Here is a 23,500-nt window from a genome sequence, read left to right as displayed (position 1 = left end):
CTCACCAAATGAGTGCAGTTAGCTAATGCGATTGATTGATTGCATTGATTTTTTCTATCCTGCCCTCTCTGCAAGTGGAGCTCTCTCACAGGGTGGCTAACAGTCAATTTAAAAACAATTTATAATCATAATTTAAAACAATAAAACAGCAATTAAAATACATTTCATGGTGCTGCTCAAAACTTCAATATAGGCAGGATCCTCACTTTCTTTCTTCTGACAGTGATTCCTCATGAATGATGTCGCTCAGCAGTGTAGGGTGACAGTCCTCTCCCATTTAAGTGTTAAAGGCCTTTTACAGGCCCTGAGAAATCCCGCAGGGCCCTTATGGCCTCCGGGAGGTTTCTCCACATTCCTGGTGCTGCCACTGAGAAGGCCCTAGCCCGTGTGGAACACAGTTTGGGCTCCCTTGGTCCAGGGATAGATAGTAGGTTTTGTACCCCTGAACACAGTGCTCTCTGGGGGACATATGGAGAAAGGCGGTCCCATAGATAGATAGGCCTTTGACCAGGTAGGGCTTTAAAGGGCAGTACCAACACCTTGAAGCAGACTCGGAACACACTAGGCAACCAGTACAGCTCTTTCGGCACTCGTCGGGAGCCACATTAACAGCAGTGCAGGCTGAGAAATATGAGAAAGTGTTTGTGAAAGTGTGCATGCACACAAAAGCTGACACCTTGCATAAAGCTTCGTTGGTCTTAAAGGTGCCACTGGACTCAACGCATGCTCTTCCTACCAACAGAACAGAATTCTATGCTGATAGATCCAGATGGGCAGCCGCGTCGGTCTGAAGCAGCAGAATCAAGTTAGAGTCCAAGGGCACGTTTAAAATCTGAATTCTCTGCTTGCACATGCTGGGAAATAGCTTTATAAAACAAGCCAGTCTCTTGCCAGTAGAGGGCACTAGGTGACCAGAAACTGGATTGGAAACAAGCCGAGGGGAAAGATTCCCAATAACAAAATACAGCTACTGCTAATGATGTGGAAAATGCGATATTCCTGCAACAGGAGCACTATTTAGAAAAAATGACTGCATATGAGCTGTCACCAAAATTTGAGTAATATAAGAGACGCAAAGCCAAAGGTGCTTTCTCAGCCAAAATAGCCAAGGCCTTCCAAGGAAGCTGATATTTTTCTGAAAAGGTTAGCAAAACTTATCAGGAGAACTTAATGTACAATGACCTCTGCCACAGAGAGTACAGTAGTGGGAGATATTAAGTCCACCTACATTGTAGGTGTAGCATTATCAAGATTCCCCACTCCTCCTCTTGCAGCTGCTGGAATGGCCTTGGGTCAGCCATAGCTCTAGCAGAGCTGTCCTTGAAAAGGAAATTTCTGTCAGAGTTCTCTCAGCCCTACCCACCTCACAGGGTGTCTGTGGTGGGGGGGGGGGAGGTAAAGGAGATTGTGACCACTCTGAGATTCAGAGTATAGGGCAGGATATAAATCCAATATCATCTTCTCCTTCTCCTTCTCCTTCTCCTTCTCCTTCTCCTTCTCCTTCTCCTCCTCCTCCTCCTCCTCTACACAAAACCTTTACTGAGGTATTCTTTATTTAAAACATTTATTCCACTTCAATTTATGCCAAGGAGCCAGCTCAAGGTTGTGATTAAGAGCGGCGGGCTCTATCGGGAGAACCGGGTTTAATTCCCACTCCTCCTCCACATGCAGTCAGCTGGTGATCTTGGGTCAGTCGTGGTTCTCTCAGAGCTGTTCTCTCAGAGCTCTTTCAGCCCCACCTACCTCGTAGGGTGTCTGCTATGGGGAGAAGAAGGAAAGGAGATTGTAAACTGCTCTGAGATTCCCAGTGAAGGCTGGGAAATAAGTCCAATAAATCCAATCTCCTCCTCCTCCTCTTTTTCTTCTTCTTCGGCCATCAATGGCTATTAGACACAGTGTATTGTTGGAACTCTCTGTCTGGGGCAAGTGATTCTCTGTATTCTTGGTCTTGGGAGGGGCAACAGTGTGAAGACTTCTAGTGCTCCACTAATGGACCTCCTGGTGACACCTGAGTTTTTTGGCCACTGTGTGGCACAGAGTGTTGGACTGGATGGGTCTTGGCCTGATCCAACATGGCTTCTCTTATGTTCTTCTGTGACACAGAGTGTTGGACTGGATGGGCCATTGGCCTGATGTAACATGGCTTCTCTTATGTGTGACACAGAGTGTTGGACTGGATGGGCCATTGGCCTGATCCAACATGGCTTCTCTTATGTTCTTATGTGTGACACAGAGTGTTGGACTGGATGGGCCATTGGCCTGATCCAACATGGCTTCTCTTATGTTCTTATGTGTGACACAGAGTGTTGGACTGGATGGGTCTTGGCCTGATCCAACATGGCTTCTCTTATGTTCTTATGTGACACAGAGTGTTGGACTGGATGGGCCATTGGCCTGATCTAACATGGCTTCTCTTATGTTCTTATGTGTGACACAGAGTGTTGGACTGGATGGGTCTTGGCTTGATCCAACATGGCTACTCTTATGTTCTTATGTGTGACACAGAGTGTTGGACTGGATGGGCCATTGGCCTGATCCAACATGGCTTCTGTTTTTCTTCTTCTTCTTCTGCCACAAATCACAACCATGGTTATAATTCCAGCCAGCACCTGGACCGCCCTACAATGGTCTGGCCCACCATTGTTAAAAGGTTGCTGGCCCCTGCTGTAATCTCCTCTACGCTTCCTGTGATATCTAAACTTGGGAGTGTGAGTCTGCCAGGATAGATTTTTAATACATTCTTATCTCTCGGGGGACAATGCAAGAAGGTTTTATGCCTCTGAGAAGCTGGACCACTTATGCTAATGGATGACCATAGAGAGCGCCATCGCTTTTGTGCACTAAAGTCTGGCTTTGGACATTAATACAATAGCAGGGAAATTACAACAAAAAACCGCTAAATTCTTGGCCATTCCAGAACGACGGCCCACTGCAGCCGACCGCCCTGCCTTTTAATCATCTTAAGTGTTTGCTTTATAATTCCCTGCCTGAGCCAAGTCCCAGGTTATTAATAAACGAGGCAGGTTCATGAGCAAAGGGCTGACATTATTTCAGAAAATAAATCGCTTTCTCTGTGAAACAAAACAACCCCAATTGCTCTGAATTGGCCAGAGGCTCTTAAGGACGCAGTGCCGGATTCGGGCAGGACCAAGCCCTCTGGAGAGAACTGCGAATTTTCGGCAGGAGTGCTGGGGACTATTTGTTTGCATTTGTAACTTAATCGAAAGCTACAAGTTTGGGATTTCTTGCTTCTTGATTAAAATATTTAATTGCAAAAGTTATAACATGGAGTGAGATGGACAAACTAACAAGAATCTTAAGGGACTATGATTTGGAAGTGTATGAAAAGGAGTGGGAAAAGTTTAGATGTTATGCAGAAGAAGAATGGAATACAAAAGGATACTGGAAAATTTTTTGATAATGATAATACTAGAAAAAAAGTAGAATATGAATATAGGTTCTTATGGTTTAAGGGTGCCTTTAAATGTTAGTATTTTAAGTATATAACTTCAGTGGGAGTCGAGTAACGGGGGGAGGGGGGACTAGAAAATAGCATATGGGATAGATAAAAAGAAGGTATTAATGGATATGGTTACCATATGTTATCAATAAAATTGTGTTTACAGAAATATTTAATCCCCCCCCCTTGGGGTTATTTCTCAGCGCTGGGCCCTGAATCTCAGCCGTGTATTTATTATAGCATTGGAGAAAGTCCAGAGAAGGGCAACTAGAATGATTAAAGGGCTGGAGCACTTTCCCTATGAAGAAAGGTTGAAACGCTTGGGGCTCTTTAGCTTGGAGAAACGTCGACTGCGGGGTGACATGATAGAGGTTTACAAGATAATGCATGGGATGGAGAAAGTAGAGAAAGAGGTACTTTTCTCCCTTTCTCACAATACAAGAACTCGTGGGCATTCGATGAAATTGCTGAGCAGTCAGGTTAAAATGGATAAAAGGAAGTACTTCTTCACCCAAAGGGTGATTAACATGTGGAATTCACTGCCACAGGAGGTGGTGGCGGCCACAAGTATAGCCATTCTTCAAGAGGGGTTTAGATAAAAATATGGAGCAGAGGTCCATCAGTGGCTATTAGCCACAGTGTATGTGTGTATATAAAATTTTTGGCCACTGTGTGACACAGAGTGTTGGACTGGATGGGCCATTGGCCTGATCCAACATGGCTTCTCTTATGTTCTTATGACAATGCCAAACAAGATTCACAAAAATGTTTCCACCATCTGTGCATCAAGACAAGCGGCCGAACATTTCTCCTCCCTTTCGTTCTTTCCTCACAGAAAGCCGCACAATTCTTGGAAGAAGAAGAGGATTTATGCCCCGCCCTTCACTCAGAGTCTCAGGGCAGCTTACGATCTCCTTTCCCTTCCCCTCCCCACAACTGATTCCCTGTGAGGTAGGCGTGGCTGAGAGAGTTCTGACAGAAACTGCTCTTGAGAGGAACAGCTCTGAGAGAGTTATGACTGACCCAAGGTCACACCAGCAGTTGCAAGTGGGAGAGTGGAAAATCAAACCCCACTCCCCCAGATTAGAGTCCATGCTCTTACTGCACTAAACAGACTCTCTGGAGGGCTGGGAGAGCTCCAAGACAGGGCTTGGAGATCTCCCAGAATTACAACTGATTTCCAGATGACAGAGAAAATGTGCTATTTGAGGGGCACTTGGGCCCTCCCCCCACTTCACAGTCATCAGAAAGTGGGGGGGGGGAGGGAAATGTCTGCTGGGCACTCCATTATTCCCTATGGATACTAATGCCCATAGGGTATAATGGAGAATTGATCTGGGGCTCTGGGGGCTGTTTTTTTGAGGTCGAGTCACCAAATTTTCACCATACCATTTGGTACCCCTCCTCAAAAAACTTCCAAGTTTCATAAAGATTGGACCGGGGGGGGTCCAATTCTATCAGCCCCCTCAAAAAGGTGACCCCCTCCTTCATTATTTCTAACGGAGAGAAGGCATTTAAAAGGTGTGCGGTCCCTTTAAATGTGGTGGCCAGAACTCCCTTTGGAGTTCAGTCATACTTGTCACAACCTTGCTCCTGGCTCCACCCACCAAAGTCTCTTGGCTCCACCTCCATTGTCCCCAGATATTTCTTGAAATGGACTTGGCAACCCTAAGTATCAGTCATTTGAGGTTTCTAAAAGAAGCCGAAGGAAATGCAAATTAGGGCAATGGTGCTGGGGGCGGGGTGACTCTGTGTTGCTTCCCTGGTTCAAATGCCCCCAAAGCCTAGGGAAATAAGGAAGACACAGTCCCCAGCTATGCTAAAAGCAAGTTGAGAGACATTTTTTAATAGAGAAATAGCAGGAAGGAGAGTTAAGCACCACCCGCCCGGAACCCAAGCTTTGGTCTGTATTCCCACCCTCATTTTTGAGCTCAGTTTCCAAGCTGGGAGGTCCAATCAAGGGTTCCCAGTTTCTAACATGGTTGGTAAACAAACTCTTCTAAAAGCCAGTTTGGTATAGTGGTTAAATGAGCGGACTCTAACCTGGGAGAACCGGGTTTGATTCCCCACTCCTCCACATGGCAGCTGCTGGAGTGACCTTTGGTCAGTCGTAACTCTCTCAGAGGCTGTTCTGTTCAAGGGCAGTGCTCTTAAAGCTCTCTCCGTTCCACCTACCTCACAGTGTATCTGTTGTGGGGAGGGGAAAGGAAAGGAGTGGGAAGCCATTTTGCTTCCTCTGACTTCCAAGCGAATAAAGCCTTATCAGTGCCGGATTAAGCCCTGTGGAGGCCCCTAGGCAGTTGAAATCTCGGGCGGCCCCTTGCAGATTGTCTCAGTTGGAATGCCAACCCTGCCACCCGCAGCCCCCCCCCCACCACCACTGCAGCTGCAGGCACGTTTTCATAATCCCCTTTGACTAAGCTGCGGGGGAGAGGCAGAGAGAGGCAAACTTGGCAAGGACGCCAGAAGCTGCACCAGGCAAGTTGGGCAAAGATGGACTTCGTTGCTGGCTGCATGTGTAGGTAGGGAGGTCTGCAAGCAGGGAGAAAACCAGGGTGGGGGGAGCTAGCCTGGGGCCCCTAAAGGCATGGGGGCCCATAGGCCAGTGCCTATTTTGCCTAATTGTTAATCCAGCCCTGAGGCTGACGCTGAGAAAAGACAGTTAATCACCACAGCAGGTCACAAAACAGTGAAACAGGTAAAATAATTTATTTTCTCAAAGATTTCAGGTTTTCACGGCTGGCATCATCATTAGGGTTTGTAGAATCTTTCGGGCTCAAGTGCCGTGTTCTACTGGAGAAAGTTTTCCTTCCAGACGTTTCGTTCTCAGCTGCGGAGAACATCCTCAGTGGCGTTGCAGCCGGAGCAGGCGCTCTGACCTTCTTGGCTGCTGTGCATTGAGTCTCAATGTTCTCCGCAGCTGAGAACGGAACGTCTGGAAGAAAAACTTTCTCCAGTAGAACACGGCACTTGAGCCCGAAAGATTCTACAAACCCTAATTTATTTTCTGTTGTTTTCTTTCATTTTCATCGGAAGGGTGTATGATCGTTGCAAACTTTTCTGAAACTCAGCTCCTTTGGTTGTCACAAAATCTATTTATTGAAATGGGGGGAAGGGGTGTGTGGAAACCCTTCCCTGCATGGTTGGGCAGTCCTATTTCCAAAAAAGCCTTCCGAGGTCTAATTATAAGCTCATTGAATATATGTTCAGTTCTGCAGGATGGAATTTTCCTTTCCTGCCGAGGCAAAAACGAATAATCATTTCTAGCCTGCTGAACCAACGTTTCGCTCATTTGCAAAGGCATAGGTAGCCTTATTCCTTGCGGTTGGCTGTTTAATTCTCTCGTTTTCTTGCTAGCTTAATTCTCTGCAGCATAGGCCAGAAAAGACTCGGCTTGCCAACTCTGGATTCGGAAACACCTGGAGATTTTGAGGGTGAAGCCTGAAAAGTCAATTTACTTTTTTTTTTTGAGGGGGGGATTAAAAAATGACACACCCTTATGTGTCCATTCTATCTTATGGGCCCATAGAATAGAATGAACTCCATACCCAATTTGGCATTCCTCTCTGGCGGCGCCCAGAGCAAGCGCCCGCTCTGCCCCTCCCTAGATCCGGCCCTGAAGCCTGAGGAGAACAGGGAATGGGGAGGGGAGTGACCCTAGCAGGGTAAAATGCCATAAAGCCAACCCTCCAAAGCAGTTGTTTTCTCTAGGGAACTAGGTCTTGATCAGCTGGGGAATCAACTGTAACAGTGGAAGATTTCCAGGTATCACCTGGAAATTAAAGGTAAAAGGTAGTCCCCTGTGCAAGCACCAGTCGTTTTCGACTCTGGGGTGATGTTGCTTTCACAAAGTTTTCATGGCAGACTTTTTTATGGGGTGGTTTGCCATTGCCTTCCCCAGTCATCTACACTTTCCCCCCCAGCAAGCTGGGTACCCATTTTACCGACCTCGGAAGGGTGGAGGGCTGAGTCAACCTTGAGCCGGTTACCTGAACCGGCTTCTGCTGGGATCAAACTCAGATCGTGAGCAGAGGGCTCCGACTGCAGTACTACAGCTTTACCACTCTGCGCCACGGGGCTCTTGACCTGGAAACTAGGCAAATCAAAAACCTCTGAAGGTATATGTCAAGGGTGGCCAATGGTAGCTCTCCATTTTTTTTGCCTATAACTCCCATCAGCCCCAGCCGTTGGCCATGCTGGCTGGGGCTGATGGGAGCTGTAGGCAAAAAAACATTTGAAGAGCTACCGTTGGCCACTCCTGTGATCCAGATTACTAGGCTGTAATATCCATATTGTGAATCAAAGTCTTTAATAAATCAGATGTCTCATAGAAATGTCTCACACAGGTATGGTTCACAGTGGAACAATTATATCTTCAAATCCCCAAAATTGCTGATTGCAATAGGATTGTTCACGTGCAATTCCTGACTGAGCTTTTTTGCCGGCGACAAAATTGTGGAGACCTTCTGGTACCCTGAAAACTAAATAGAATTGAGCACCTGATTAATTTCTTGGTTTCTCAGTAAATCTCAAACCTGAAGAAATGGATGTATGAAACGGGAATTACAGGTTAGCAATCCTGTCGCAAACTACAATTTTTGGGATTTGAAGATATAATCGTTCCACTGTGAACCGTACCTGTGTGAGACATTTCTATGAGACATCTGATTTATTAAAGACTTTGATATACAATATGGACGTTGCAGCCTAGTAATTTCGATCACCTATACCTTCAGAAGTTTTTGATTTGCCTGTTGCTCATGTGATTTCTCTTCTTGTTTTCGTTTATCACCTGGAAGTGGCAACCCTAACTGAAAAAGATCCACTGGCCAGCCTAAAGTTGGACTCTGGTTAGTGAAATGGTCAGCAGAACTGTGCGTGAGGTGGTGGTTAGGGATGCCAGAAGCTCCTTAAGAAGGAAGGCTTTCTATATGATGGGGGGAGGTAAAGGAGATTGTGAGCCTCTCTGAGACTCTTCGGAGTGGAGGGCGGGATATAAATCCAATATCTTCTTATTCTAAATTCTATCAGTTCAGCATCTTCCTTAAAATGCTTCTTGAATTTGAATTGTCATAAGAAAACCTCACTCTCATCATACTTTTGAAATTACTTTCTTCTATGTGGCCACAATGGCAGGACGAAGATTCCCATCCATCTGCTTTTTATGTTTTGGTTATTTTCCCATTTTTTTGGTGCGGAAAAAAATTAGAAAGTTTGTCAAATCTTAGAGTGCAGCAAAATTGTCACGGGGGGTGGGGGGTTTGAACAATGGAGCCCAGAAGCAAGTATTTTTTGGGGGGGGAGGTAAGTAAAAGCACAATAAAATTTAGAAGTTCCAGAGCTCCGCTGCCCAAAATGAGGCCTGCAGAAATCCCCCCCCCCATGCCTGGGTTCAGGTAGCCGGCTCGAGGTTGACTCAGCCTTCCATCCTTCCAAGGTTGATAAAATGAGTACCCAGCTTGCTGAGGGTAAAGTGTAGATGACTGGGGAATGCAATGCCAAAGTATCCTGTAAAAATCTGCCAAGAAAACATCCTGATGTGATGTCACCCCATGGGTCAGCAACGACCCAGTGCTTGCACAGAGAACTACCGTTACCTTTAGAGATCATATACATGCTCTCAATCATGATAAATATCCATTTATTTAAAATACTATCTGAGATGCTGTAGAGTTAATATATATAAATGTACATCCAGCTCAACAGCAGCAATAAAGCAAAATTTATTGTGCTGCATATACATGCATAAATAATATTAAAATGCATGCATTTCACAGAAGACATTTAGCATAAGAAAACAAAGTTGAAGTGAAGACTCACAGGTTTGATTCACACGGGAGAAGCGAAATCAAAACTGACACAGGAATCCACGCAATAGAGGAAATAAATTCAAAATCTTCCCTATTTGCCACCAAACTACGGCTCCCTAAGGAAACCTCAGTCAAGGACTTAGTCAAGTTTTTAAAATGTATTTTTTTTTTCTTAAACCCAGCTACAAGGACTTTTCGAAGTATTTTCCCCTCCAGAAGCTGGTAATCTTCCACATGCAGTAAAATTATGCTGCTGCTGAGCAAATATGGGGGTGGATGGATAGTCAGTGTTTTCTTCCTTAATGGGAGAGGGAAGAGCTAAAGGGCCAATCAATTAGCAATCCCCTGACGGCGTTTGGGTTGGATTAACATCAGATTTGCAAGCTAAGCAGCACTGCTAATGCCAAGGCAAAAAAACCCCTCACAAAAACCTGAATGCTTCCATCAGCATATTTTTTCACTAAGTTAGTACAAAAAAAAAAATCAGCTAACAATATAACTCCTGAGAAGTTGGGTTAACTAGAAATGGCATTCTTCGGATGCTGATTTTAATAGTAGACCTTTGGGAATAAACATCTACCTTAAAACAAAAGAAGCAGAAACCTTCACTCTGCATAATGCTTCAGTGTCCTATTTAGACTGTAGAATTTTTTTTAGGGGGGGGGGGGAGGCAAGGCTCTGCCCCTTTTTTCTTATGATGCATCATGCACACCAATGATCTTTCAAGTTCTTAGTCAATTTCCAGTCAAAGGAAATGTTTGAACCGCAGTGGTCCTTTGGGGATTTTGCATAAGGCCACTTTCAACCAAGATAGACCTAAGAGTATCTATTAATACTAGCTGCTCTAACAGGCAGTAGTTCTAGCCTGAGTCTAGCAGAACTTGGCAGCTAAGCAGGATCGGCAATGGTTAGAACTTGCATGGGGGACCACCAAAGAAGACCCGGGTTGCTTCATGGAAGATGATAATGATAACCCACTGTTGTTCATCTCTCACCTGCTACACCCTGTGGATGGGGTCACTATGAGTCAATGGCCACTTGTTTGCACATTCTTCTCCATTGTCTCAGGCATACAAAGGACTTTGCGAGCACCTGATAACCTTTTAATTGGGACCTTCTGCATCCCAAACAGATGCTCTGCAACTCAACCACAGCCACACAGGTAAGCTAAATGACAAAAATATGGTAGTTTGCAGTCAACAAGTTCTGGGTGTGGAGCACAGCGTGTGGAACTTTCCACCATTCTTTTCCTATTGTAGCTTATTGAGCCCCCAGGCATTTGTTCCTGGGGTTCAGCAGATCCTCAAAAATGGCACTTACAGGTCAACGTGGGGATACACTATGGGAAGGTGGAACAGATGAAAACACCCTCCCCCCAATGGATGAACCTTCTGTCTCTCAGAAACAGAACATAGGATACAAATCATTCTATATTAGATTAAGTGCATATAAGGTACGAACAGAGGAGTGATACATGTATGCCAAGTTAACACTTCAGAATGAAAATAAAGGAGAAAACGGGGGGGGGGGGCAGGTCACTGTGCATCCAATCGAGAAGAAACTGCTTCCTGCCATTAAATATAATGCACAGGTACATCAGAGTATGGGAAAGATATTCATGCTACTCACCATAAGTCCAGGCAGTCCATCAGCTCCTGGGAGACCAGGTTCACCCTTCTTACCCTAAACATCAAACAAAGTATCAGACGCTACCAACAACAGGAAGAAGACACAGGTTCAGGGGCTATTGACACATCTAAATGGCCTGTACTAACAGACTGGGCAACTCTTGGACAAATTCTCTAATGGCACAACTGTAGGTATCACCAGCGGCAATCAGACCTCTAATGACATCTGAAGAGAAAACTTCTACTAGACTTGGGGACCCAGGTTTTATCGAATCGGCACTTTGCATTTGATGTGGAAACTGCAGCACTAATACAACATATCCTCTCTGGCTAACAGCAATAATAGATCCTGATGCCTCATTTTTAACCACCAGGAAGTTATTTTTTGTTCCTTTGCTATTCTCAAACGCTGTTCAAATAGCCCTGCTTTCTCCTTCCTAGATTTTCTCCCCCAAAGTAAAATCCAGGGGATACTTATACTTGTTCTTTAGCAGGGGTGGAATTCTAGCAGGAGCTCCTTTGCATATTAGGCCACACACCCTGATGTAGCCAATCCTCCAAGAGCTTACAAGGATCTTTTTTGTAAGCTCTTGGAGGATTGGCTACATCATGGGTATGTGGCCTAGTATGCAAAGGAGTTTCTGCTAGAATTCCACCCCTGTTCTTTAGCCATCTGATATCATCTTTAAAAATCAGTTAAAGTGTGGAGCATTAAAATATTCTTTTTGCTTCTCAGTGAGTGGGTGGATGTTATTCTCTCACTGGGAAACCATAAGATTTTTTTAAAAAACTTTCTCTACTCTAGACTTATGAATATTATTCAACCTGAGCCTTCCCCTCTATCTAGAATGAATGCTTGCATGCCATTCTTCTCTTTCCCCCCCACAAGAAACCAATCAGCTTCTTCTTTTTTTTCTTTCTTTTTTTTTAGAAATAACCACACATTAATTTGAACTCCTTTCTGTATTGGGTTTTTTATTCTTTCCAGACAGACACAAAATGATTTAAATTTAGCACAGTTGAAACCCTGCTTAACATGTATATTAGCTTACAGTAGATCGTGTACTAAGAGCCCTGTAAGTTCCAGGAGGATTGGCTATATCAGGGGTATGTGGCCTAATATGCAAAGGAGTTCCTGCTACAAAATAAAAGCCCTGTGGGTGATTAGCTAACTGGAATATTTCTCTTTCACCAACAAACTTTCATAGCAGAATGACTTTGCAGCAAACAAAGCTGAATGCTTTGGAAAAATTACAAATAAAATTAAATGTCATTAGTTATATCACCACTAAGTATGCATACAGGAAAGGGGCTACATGATGTCATTTCTATAAAACTAATATAATTTAATAAATCACATAATTACATAATGTTTCTCTGACTTCTGCTCCCTGCAGCAGTGGGGCAGCAAAGCTAGAAAGCTCAGGATTGAATAGTTTTTAAATTCCATAAAATTCATGAGGAAATTGTAACTAACCATCAGCCCTTTAGAACAAACTAAAACTGCTGTTACCACAAAAAATAATGGTGATGAGAGAGAGAGAGAGAGAGAGACCAAGGAACCAGACATGAGACAATAGGATAAACCTGTAGCTATACAGATTTTTAATCTCATCTTTCCAGTCTCAGGGCAGTACACACGGGTATCCTTTCACCTTTGACGCCTCATTACAACCCTCATAGAAGCCCTAGTAGCTCAGATTAACCCAGTCTTATCAGAATTTAGAAGCTCAGCAGGGTTGGTACTTGGTTTCGAGACCACCAAGGAGATCTGGGGAAGCTAAACCACAGAGGGCCATGGCAAATCACCTCTGAACATCTCTTGCCTTGAAAACCCCATGCAGTTCTGCCGAAAGTCAACGGCTACTTCACAGCACATTTTCCCTTTGCAACCTTCTGAGGTAATTTAGGCAGAGAGGAGATTGGCCCAGTATATTTCCACAAAAGAGATTAGAAAGATTGGAAAGAATCAGTACAAATATCATCATAGACATTTGTTTTTCTCTCTTCAGAAGCTGAACATATTCACTGCTTGAAGATCTATCCTACAGTTTGGAAGAGCCTACCGGAAGCAGCAAGGTTTAAAATGGAATAAGTGAACCTTAGGATTTCTGTCTCTCTACCAAAGCAATACGACAAAGGGGCATTTTACCAGGACACATTTGTCAAAATTATATGCATGAATATACACACTGTCCTTCTGAGTGAAGCATGTGATACACGACTTCTTTGGTTCCACGCTACATTTGCCTAATTTATAATTGCCTGTAGTCAAGGGGGAAAAAAATGTACTTTCTCTCTATGGGATTTGAACTGTGAACTTTTGGTGAGGTTTCACTCAGAATCAGAGCTCAGAACCGAATTATCCTGGTGGAAAAGAGCTACAATGATGATTGACTATGGGGAGTCCAAAACTGGAAAGCTAAAACAAACCAAACAACCCCCCCCACCACCCAAAAAAAAGTCACAGTAGATCCACCGGCTTACAGAAGGGCTCTCTTCAAATGTGAATAAAAGTCACATAGCAGGGAAAAGAAAAAGGGGAAAGTATAGACAGAGAGCTCCACAAAATGATATCCTGCCAAATAATGAGATAGACACAGCCCGCAATTACACTATGCCATTGATAACGAGTGTGTGTAACCTTTTGATTAAATAAGAGGCACACGGAGTGCCTCATTCGGAAACATGAACGACAGTTAGAAATGTGTGTTGCACTGGGAATGAATGTAACAAATGCAACACAGCCTGGAAAATCTACAACAACCAATGTAATTTTCCCTTGCCATCTGGCACAGATTTATTCTGATTTCACCTAAGACAGGGATGGCCAAACTGTGGCTCGAGAGCCACATTTGGCTCTTTCACAAATATTGTGTGGCTCTTGAAGCCCCCACCGCCCTGCTGGCCAGCTCGGAGAAAGCATTCTTGTCTTTAAATCCCTTCTCCAAGTCAAGCAAGCTGGTGGCTTGGAGAATGCATTAAAGTTAAAGTTGCTTTCTTTCTACCTCTATCTTCCCCTAATTATTTTCCTTCCTTCCTCTCTTCTTTCCTTCCTTCCTACCTACCTACATCTGACCTTCATATATTGTGTCTCTCAAACGTCTGATGTTTATTCTATGTGGCTCTTACCTTAAGCAAGTTTGGCCACCCCAGTGGAACCTTTGTCGATGAGCTCATTAACCAGGAGGCTCCACTCAGCAGCCATCTGCCAGCTGCCCATTTCAAGATTACAGAAGTTATATTCTGCTCAGAATGTGAACTGTCCACTCAGTGCAGGGGGTGGGGGATGAGAGAGAACACGGGATAGAACTGGGAGAGCCAGTTTGGTGCAGTGTGCGGACTCTTATCTGGGAGAACCGGATTTGATTCCCCACTCCTTCACTTGCACCTGCTGGTATGGCCTTGGGTCAGCAATAGCTCTGGCAGAGGTTGTCCTTGAAAGGGCAGCTGCTGGGAGAGCCCTCTCCAGCCCCACCCACCTCACAGGGTGCCTGTTGTGTGTGTGTGGGGGGGGGAGGTAAAGGAGATTGTGAGCCGCTCTGAGACTCTTTGGAGTGGAGGGCGGGATATAAATCCAATATCTTCATCTACCTCACAGGGTGTCTGTTGTGGGGGGCGGGAAGGTAAAGGAGATTGTGAGCCACTCTGAGACTCTTCGGGGTGGAGGGCGGGATATAAATCCAATATCTTCATCTACCTCACAGGGTGTCTGTTGTGGGGGGGGGGAGGTAAAGGAGATTGTGAGCCGCTCTGAGACTCTTCGGAGTGAAGGGTGGGATATAAATCCAATATCTTCATCTACCTCACAAGGTGTCTGTTGTGGGGGAGGAAGGTAAAGGAGATTGTGAGCTGCTCTGAGACTCTTCGGAGTGGAGGGCGGGATATAAATCCAATATCTTCATCTTCTTCATCTGTCGTAGAAAAAGCCCAGCAGGGACTCATTTGCATACTAGGCCATGCCCCCTGATGCCAAGGTGGCCGGAACTGTGTTCCTGTGCGTTCCTGCTCAGAAAAAAAAGCCCTGGTTGGAACTTTTGTATGTCCACAAATGATTTTTTTTAAAAAATATTATTATTATTTTTTAAATACTAGCTGACCTGATGCAAGAAAAGATGATGCGTAAATATGAAATCAGTTCCACTTCCAGTCACAAAGGACCAGGGCAGGGTGTGGGGACGGGCTGTGACTCCACATACAGAAGGTCCCGGGTTCAGTCCCCCAGCATCTGGGACAGGTAGCAGGTGACATGAAAGACCTCAGCTCAAGACCCTGAAGAGCCTCTGCCAATCACAGTAGACCATACTGGCCTGGATCCACTGATGGGCCTGACTCAGTTCATGGAATGAAGGGAATTGGGGATGGGGAGCGCGATGCCATTCAGTCGCCAGAAGGAGGCACCAGAGCTTTTCTCCTTGAGTGACTAATCCAGATGCGGACTCTAAATTAATAGGACAAGACAGCTAACAAGGACCGCCGAGGGAGCACACCGGCGCGGCTGTACCTCCTTCTTGAAGATTTATGCTTCCGGCTCAACGGAATCTAATTGTCAGCTTTCCTGATTAGTTTATGGGAAAGTAACTTTCCGGCAAACTTTGCATAGGTGCCATCTGCCTAGCACGCCAACGTTGCGCTTAAGGTGTTACTTTCCAAAGGCATGCCATGAGCTTGAGAAATAACGATGCCCCTCTTGGCTTTTTTTTTTTTTAAGGAATATGTCATTCTAACGGAAGCAAATTTGCCTAGTGCCCTTTGGCCCAATCGAAGTGAAGCGGCAAGCTCCGGGAAAGGGGAGAGGGGAGATTCAAGGAACACAATGAGAAATTTGCAATCCACCAGGGACGGTATCATCTCATTTCGGAACCGGGATTTGTTATCTCGGGGGTTCATTAAATTATTTCCTCGGATGCCTGGTGCAATTCCCATGACCAGAGAGGGAGGGACTCTTGCCAGAAGAAATGAAAACAAAATCCACTTTTCGGAGACCCGGAAACGTGACGGGCGATGATTAAAAAAATATATAATGGTCTGACTCAGCATGCGTCGTTGGTCCTGGATGCAAAGAGGGTGGGAAGAGCTAGATCCGCCGAAGATAAATCCCCAGGAGGAAACGCTAACTGAAACACGAGTTTTAAAAATTGAGAATGGTTTTAGGATAGCGTCAGGGGAGAAAAAAAAATCTAAATTCATCTTCCACTGGGGCTTGCATTTTGCTATGTATTTTCTGTGCTGCTGCTGCAAAATAAAATTGGCCTCTGGGCAATCTTACGAAGGACTGATTCCAGTTTGATTGTAGGAACGTGCATGAAACGAGGGCTATAGTGCTTGTACTGGAATATTGGACTGTAACCGATTCCCCACTAGCCTTACGCCGCTCTCTCTCTCTCTCCTCTTCTCAACGGAGCTTCCGTCGAATTTCACACTATCTGCCCCGGGGCTGTAACTCGCTCCACCTCTTTTGCGCAGCAAACGAGATCCTCTAAAAACCAGTTTCTGTTTGCAGCGCGAAAAAGGCAAAGCGAGTTGCAGCCCCGGGGAAAATAGTGTGAAATCCAACGGAAGCAGAGAAGAGGAGTGTGAGAGCGGCATAAGGTTAGTGGGGAATCGGGGCATGATTTACATGAACACATGAAGGCACCTGACACTGACTCAAACCATTGGTCCATCCAGAAGAAGAAGAAGAAGGAAGAGGAGGAGGAGAAGAAGATACTGGATTTATATCCCGCCCTCAGAACGGCTCACAATCTCCTTTATCTTCCTCCCCCACAACAGACACTCTTTGAGGTGGATGGGGCTGGAGAGGGCTCTCACAGCAGCTGTCCTTTCAAGGACAGAGTCTCAGAGCGGCTCACAATCTCCTTTCCCTTCCTCCCCCACAACAGACACCCTGTGAGGTGGATGGGGCTGGAGTGGGCACTCCCAGCAGCTGCCCTTTTAAGGACAGAATCTCAGAGCGGTCTACAATCTCCTTTCCCTTTCTACCCCACAACAGACACCCTGTGAGGTGGGTGGGGCTGGAGAGGGCTCTCCCAGCAGCTGCCCTTTCAAGGACAGAGTCTCAGAACGGCTCACAATCTCCTTTACCTTCCTCCCCCACAACAGACACCCTGTGAGGCGGGTGCAGCTGGAGAGGGCTCTCACAGCAGCAATCTCCTTTCCCTTCCTCCCCCACAACAGACACCTTGTGAGGCGGGTGCGGCTGGAGAGGGCTCTCACAGCAGCTGCCCTTTCAAGGACAGAGTCTCAGAGCGGCTCACAATCTCCTTTACCTTCCTCCCCCACAACAGATACCCTGTGAGGCGGGTGGGGCTGGAGAGGGCTCTCACAGCAGCTGCCTTTTCAAGGACAGAGTCTCAGAGCGGCTCACAATCTCCTTTCCCTTCCTCTCCCACAACAGACACCCTGTGAGGCAGGTACGGCTGGAGAGGGCTCTCACAGCAGCTGCCCTTTCAAGGACAACCTCTGCCAGAGCTATGGCTGACCCAAGGCCATGCTAGCAGGTGCAAGTGGAGGAGTGGGGAATCAAACCCAGTTCTCCCAGATAAGAGTATGCACACTTAACCACTACACCAAACTGGCTCTCCACACCAAACTGGAGGAGGAGGAAGAGGAGATGATTGGATTTATACCTCACCCTTTGCTACACCAAGGAGTTTCAGAGCAGCTTACAATCTCCTTTCCCTTCCCTTCCTCACAACAGACACCCAGTGAGGTAGGTGGGACTGAGAGAGCTCTCCCAGGTATGGGTGGGGCATAACTTAGGAAGAAGGGAGCTGAATAGGGTTGCCAATCTCCAGATAGCGTCTAGAGATCTCCAGCTATTATAGCAGAAAATTTCCCTCTTATCTCCCAGCCCAGCTTTTACAAGAGGCCAACTGAAAGAACAATTGGAGCATCACAGCTGGTGTTGCCAACCTCCAGGTGGGGCCTGGAGAACTCCTGGAATGACAACTGATTTCCAGGCAACAGATCAACTCCCCTGGAGGAAAAATGGCTGCTTTGAAGGGTCAGCTCTATGGCTTTGCACCCTGCTGAATTCCCTCCTCTCCTCAGACTCTGCGCCCCCCAGACTTCACCCCCAAATATCCAGGAATCTCCCAACCCAGAGTTTGCAACCTTTGACAGCGGGCAGCAGCAGAAGGAGAGGTCAGAAGTTTGTTTCCACAAGCACTTATTTGCTTGTACTAAATAAGATCCAGCCGTAGCCTTCTGTTTATCTGATGTTCTTGTTCTCGGCAAAACCCTCGTTCTTAATTCTCAGATCAGAAGCAATTTGAAGTGAAGTGGGGGAAGAGGGAGAAAGAACAAACCATTTCGGAAACACTTATCTGCTTCTTCTTCAAAAGATCCCCAGGGTACGATAAAGCAAGCAGACTACAATTTTCTTCCTGGTTTGCTTTTCCCCTCTTGTGTGAGATTTCCCCGTAGGTTTGGGCTCCGCGTTTAGAATGCTAGAATGGGAAGTTGAGCGTGGTTCCAAGAAGCTCAGGGTCAACTAGTGCTCGTCTAATTTAAAAAAAAAACTCATTAAACGGCCTAAGTTATATAACATAAGCCCTTAGGAACGTAAGAGAAGTCATGTTGGATCAGGCCAATGGCCCATCCAGTCCAACACACTGTGTCACGCAGTGGCCAAAAAACCCAGGTGCCATCAGGAGGTCCATCAGTGAGGCCAGAACACTAGAAGCCCTCCCTCTGTGCCTCCCCAAGCATCACTGCCCCATCACAGAGCATCACTGCCCCAGACAGAGAGTTCCATAAGAACATAAGAGAAGCCATGTTGGATTAGGCCAATGGCCCATCCAGTCCAACACTCTGTGTCACGCAGTGGCCAAAAAAAAAACAGGTGCCATCAGGAGGTCCATCAGTGCAGCCAGGACACTAGAAGAACCTCCCACTGTTGCCCCCCGCCCCCCAGCACAATGAATACTGAACACCACTGCCCAGAGAATTTCATCAATACCCTGTGGCTAATAGCCACTGCCGGACCTCTGTTTTTTCTCTCTTATTTATTTAGCCTTAGAAAAGAATCAATTTATTCAGACCTGCTCTGAATCTCTTTGTTTTTAACCATCTACTGTACAGCAAGTTCCATTTTATTAAGTGGCCCTTACTCACACGGACACGCTGTTAAGGCTTCAGCCCAAGTATCTACTCTGGTTGTTGTTTTTTTTAACGAATATAGATTTGTGATGTCGTTCTACAATGCAAATTTCGTCGTGAAAGAGAAATGTCGCTCAGCAATCGCCCATAAAATAGAGGTTCCAGCACAAGTCAAAGGCAATTTGCAGTAATTGTAACTGCAGGCCTAATTAAAAGTTAATCAGGTGATGTTATCTGTTTTGGTTTAAAAAAACAAAAAAAACCTTTGGTGTCTACCTGACGAATAAAGGCCACCCAGGGTGCTGGGAGGGATAAAATAAACAATGGCAGTGCAATCATAACTCTGGACAGGGGAAAAGAAGATGTTCAATTGTGACCAATAATTGCTTTTAAAAATAAATTACCATAAAGGCACGACCATCTCGCCCTCTAGGCAAATTAGCTTACAAAAGCTAGCCAGACATCGCTATGTGAGACCCTGCAGGCTATTGTCAACAGATCTTTCCCACACCTCTTAAAGAGGCTGTGGTCCGTCCCCTCTTGAAAAAACCATCTGCAGACCCAGCCATATTGACGAATTATCGGCCGGTGTCGAACCTTCCCTTTCTGGGTAAGGTTATAGAGCAGGCGGTGGCGATTCAGCTACAGGGATTCCTGGAGGACACTTCTGCACTGGAACTGTTCCAGTTGGGCTTTCGATCAGGTCACGGGATGGAGACGGTTCTAGTCACCCTCACAGATGACCTCATACGACATCTGGATCGGGGCGACTTAGCTGTGCTGGTACTATTAGATCTGCCAGTCGCATTCGATACGGTTGACCATCAGCTACTGTCTAGCTGCCTCGCCGACGTGGGGATTCAGGGGTCTGCCTTGCAGTGGTTGGTCTCTTTTCTCCAAGGTCGGGGACAAAGGGTGGTGATAGGGGAGGAATCATCCCAAAGGCACCCGCTTATATGTGGTGGGCCACAGGGTGTGGTTCTGTCCCCGATGTTATTTAACATCTACATGCACCCCCTTGCCCAGATTGTCAGGAGGTATGGGCTGGGATGTCACCAATATGCAGATGACACCCAGCTCTATCTATTGATGGGTGGCCAGTCCAGTTGTACCCCGGAAAATCTAGACCTGGCTCTTCAAGTCTGGCTCAGGCTGAGTCAGTTGAAGCTGAATCCGGTGAAGATTGAAGTTCTCTATCTGAGTCGGAGAGGTCCAGGAAGAGAGGTCCCTTTACTGGCTCTTGACGAGGTGTCATTAATACCAGCCCCTAAGGTCAAGAGCTTAGGAGTACTCCTGGAGTCCTCTCTCACAATGGAGGCCCAGGTAGCAGCCACTACCAGCTCCGCCTTTTTCCATCTTCGGCGGGTACGGCAGCCCCCTTCCTGGAGCATGCCGACTTAGCAATGGTGATCCACGCCACGGTCACCTCGAGAATAGATCACTGTAATGCTCTCTACATGGGGCTACCCTTGACTCTGACTCCGAAACTACAGCTAGTGCAGAACGCTGCGGCGCGGCTGTTAATGGGGCTCCCTCGTTGGGAGCACATTCAGACAGTGCTGAAAGAGCTGCACTTGCTATCTATTGTGTTCTGAGTCCGTTTCAAGGTGTTGGTATTGACCTTTAAAGCCCTTTATGGTCGGGGGCCTGCCTATCTACGAGACTGCCTTTCTTTGCATGTTCCCCAGCTAGCACTGCATCCAGGGACACAAAATCTACTGTCCATCCCTGAACCAAAGGAGGCCAGGTAATGCTCCGCAAGGGCTTGGGCCTTCTCGGTGGCAGCACCAGGAATGTGGAATGCCCTCCCGGAGGCTATAAGGGCCCTGCAGGATCTTCCTACCTTCCCCAGGGCCCGCAAGACAGAGCTGTTCCAACAGGCATTTAACATCTGATCCGGGAGAAGACTGCCACCCACATCTATAAAGAGCTACAATTACTATATGATCACTATCAGGAAAAGAATCCGCCTATATTAAAGACAGCACCATAGAATGTGTTTTTTTAGAATGTTTGAATTGTAATTGTATTTTATTGGTTTTTAAATTGTAAATGCAAATATCTAAATTGTCTGTTAGCCACCCTGAGTCCACTTGCAGAGTGCCAGTTTGGTGTAGTGGTTAAGTGCATGGATTCTTATCTGGGAGAACCAGGTTTGATTCCCCACTCTCCCACTTGCACCTGCTAGCATGGCCTTGGGTCAGCCATAGCTCTGGCAGAGGTTGTCCTTGAAAGGGCAGCTGCTGTGAGAGCCCTCTCCAGCCCCACCCACCTCACAGGGTGTCTGTTGTGGGGGAGGAAAGGAAAGGAGATTGTGAGCCGCTCTGAGACTCTTCGGAGTGGAGGGGGGGATATAAATCCAATATCATCATCATCATCTTGAAGAGAGGGCGGGATAGAAATTTAAGGTAAATAAATAAATAAAAATAAATAGGGTGCGGGAGGGGGGGTGCCAAATTGGGCTTTCGCCCCCCCCCCCCGGTACCTCAGGCCTAATTCCTCCCCGACGCCATTTGTCCACCGGCTCACTGGCTCTTGACAGCAGCGGCAGGCAGGCGACCTTCTGCGCCCCCTTGGCCCAAGGGCACACTCAGAGGACTGACGCCAACCTCATCCTTACCCGCTTCGACATGGGCATCTCAGTATCATGTTCCCTCTTAAGAGAGCACAGGATGAGGCTTCGCTTCCCCTCCCTTCAGGAACCAGTAGGGAGGTGGGAGCGAAGCGTCATCTTGTGCTCTATTAAGAGAACGCTCCACTGCGACATCTGCATCAAAGCGGGTAAGGACAAGACTAGCCTCGCTCCTCTGAGTGCACTGGAGGGGACAGGGTGGTTGGCAGGCCATGTTCTGTCCCCCCCCCCCCCCCCCGCACACAGAGGAGCGACGCCAGCCTCATCCTTAACTGCTTCGACATGGGCATTGCAATAAAGCATTCACTTAATAGAGAGCAGGACGAAGCTTCGCTTGCACCTCCCTTCCGGTTCTGGAAGGGAGGGGGAGCGAAGTCTTGTCTTGCGCTCTCTTGAGAGAGAATGGTCTACTGCAATGCCTGTCTCAAATCAGGTAAGGATGAGGCTAGTGGCACTCCACTGAGCATGCGGGGGACAGAGTGCGGCACTCCGAAGCGGCGTCACAGATAAGAAAGAAGGGGAAGGTGGCCCGGAGTGTGTGTGCCCAGAGCGCCCAGGGGCTCAGGGCAGTGCTGCTCGCCATGCGGGCAGTGGGGCACCGCTGCTGCAGAGGGAAGCAGCGGGCTGGTGAGTCTGCCTAGGGTGCCATCTCTCCTAGGGCTGGCCCTGCATAAAGGAACATATTTTAAACTATTAATATAACAGGCAGATTAAAGCCGATGGCCATAAAAATAGTAAACTGCATGCTAGTGAAAGAAATTGTTAAAATTTGGTTTCTTTAGAGAGGCACTAAGGTGTTCTTGAACAGTATAGAAGCTATATAGGAACTGGTAACTTTCAGGTTTGAACATCCCCACTCCCAGCTACATGTCCAATCACATTCTCTCTCTTTTGGCTAGCACATTCCAAAGCCCCAAGAAGAAGTCTGGGCATGAACATTTGCGGAGAACGAAGTAGGAAGAAAAGGTTGAGAAACAGCGAGTGTAAAAAGTGCCAAACAAACCATTCCACTGTCCTGTGAACCAGTTGAGGCATGCTAAAGTAAAAGAAGTTGCCCACCCTTTGACCTTGGAGACCAACTGGTCCTGGCTTGCCTTCTGGCCCTGGGGAGCCCTGGAAACAAGAGAACATTTTCAGAAATCCAAGCAAGCAAAAACAGACACTTCCTGTCATAATGCCACGCATTTTAGTCGGTGGTGCTTTTGACTGGAGTTCAGATGTGCTACACTTTATTTTATTTATTTATTTACATCTCACCCTTTCCCGGAAATGGGCTCAGGGCGGACAACAGCATCATAAAACAACAATTAAAACTTACAATTAAAATCAGAACAGTATAAAACAGTACAATAAAACTATAAGAAAGGTACGGGCAAGTTATAGATGGCGGCTCAGTTGGACACAGAATCAGTTTCGAGATCTCCGCATGGCCTGCTATCCTGGATCATGTTATTTCTTTCAGTCTGTTTTTCTCTGTGCCAGGAGGCAGACGTCAGTGCGTCTGAGTACACAGAGAAAACGGATGAGCTGATACGGCCATGACAATCATTTTATGATTATTTTATGTGTTGGAAGAGGCGGGCACAGACTGGGAAAATGAAGATTCAGGAAGGTTCATGGTTCACGAACCACAAACCTTCATGAACCTTTCCATTTAACGAACTGGTTTGAGGTTCGAAGTTCATGGTGCTGTGGGGCTTGCCTTTAAATGCCTTCTCCAAGCTCCGCTGCCAGCAGCAGAACCACATGAGCCTCCTAAAGTCACCTGAGAGGTTCATGAGAAGTTGAGGGGGGGAGGTAGAATAGCACAAACTGAGGTTCACAAATCACGAATCAGGTCCAGTTCGTGCCAAATTTCAATTTGTGA

At 46.4% G+C, this 23,500-nt stretch overlaps 1 protein-coding gene across 1 annotated transcript in view; it reads right to left on the bottom strand.

The window, feature by feature from the left end:
• Window positions 1-23,500, bottom strand: part of LOC132574858 (collagen alpha-1(XXII) chain-like) — a 268,798-nt gene that overhangs the window by 114,663 nt on the left and 130,635 nt on the right.

The sequence above is a fragment of the Heteronotia binoei genome, chromosome 7 (genome assembly GCF_032191835.1).
Source record: "Heteronotia binoei isolate CCM8104 ecotype False Entrance Well chromosome 7, APGP_CSIRO_Hbin_v1, whole genome shotgun sequence".
NCBI lineage: Eukaryota > Metazoa > Chordata > Lepidosauria > Squamata > Gekkonidae > Heteronotia > Heteronotia binoei.
The sequence above is the reverse complement of the archived record's forward strand: the minus strand, read 5'-3'. Positions and strand labels throughout refer to the sequence as shown.